Source organism: Callorhinus ursinus, unplaced genomic scaffold, assembly GCF_003265705.2.
Source record: "Callorhinus ursinus isolate GAN/ISIS: 27379988/994484 unplaced genomic scaffold, GSC_fseal_2.0 scaffold891, whole genome shotgun sequence".
NCBI lineage: Eukaryota > Metazoa > Chordata > Mammalia > Carnivora > Otariidae > Callorhinus > Callorhinus ursinus.
Window position 1 is genome coordinate 15,086 of NW_027397946.1, and position 428 is coordinate 15,513.

Below are 428 nucleotides of genomic sequence, written 5' to 3' on the forward strand. Positions count from 1 at the left end.
GTCTGGGAGGAGCGGCCTGAGTTGTTGGCCACAGCCTCCTCGAAGGTGAGCGTGTCCTCGGGCTGGGTGCAGGCAGTGTCCTCACTGTCCAGACGCTGCCCCAAGTAAGGGTCAGAGCCGATCCTAGAGCCGGCGGCCAGGGGCTGGCTCAGGGGGTCTCTCGGGAACAGAGCATTGTGTTCAGAAAGGCCACGGCTAAGCCGGCCTGGCGAAATGGTGGGGAGACTGGTCTGTGCCCCAACAAAGTGGACAGGCGAAGAGTTGGCCGTCTTGTAGGTGACAATGGGACGGGGGTTCAGCGGAGTCTGGGGGAGCTGCCTTCACCCACCACGGCCAGGGGTGTTAGCACCTGATGTTGAAAACAAGGGGCTCCCATTCACTGAACCACCAACCTACAAGAAAATAGAACAGAGCAAAAAAAAAAAAAA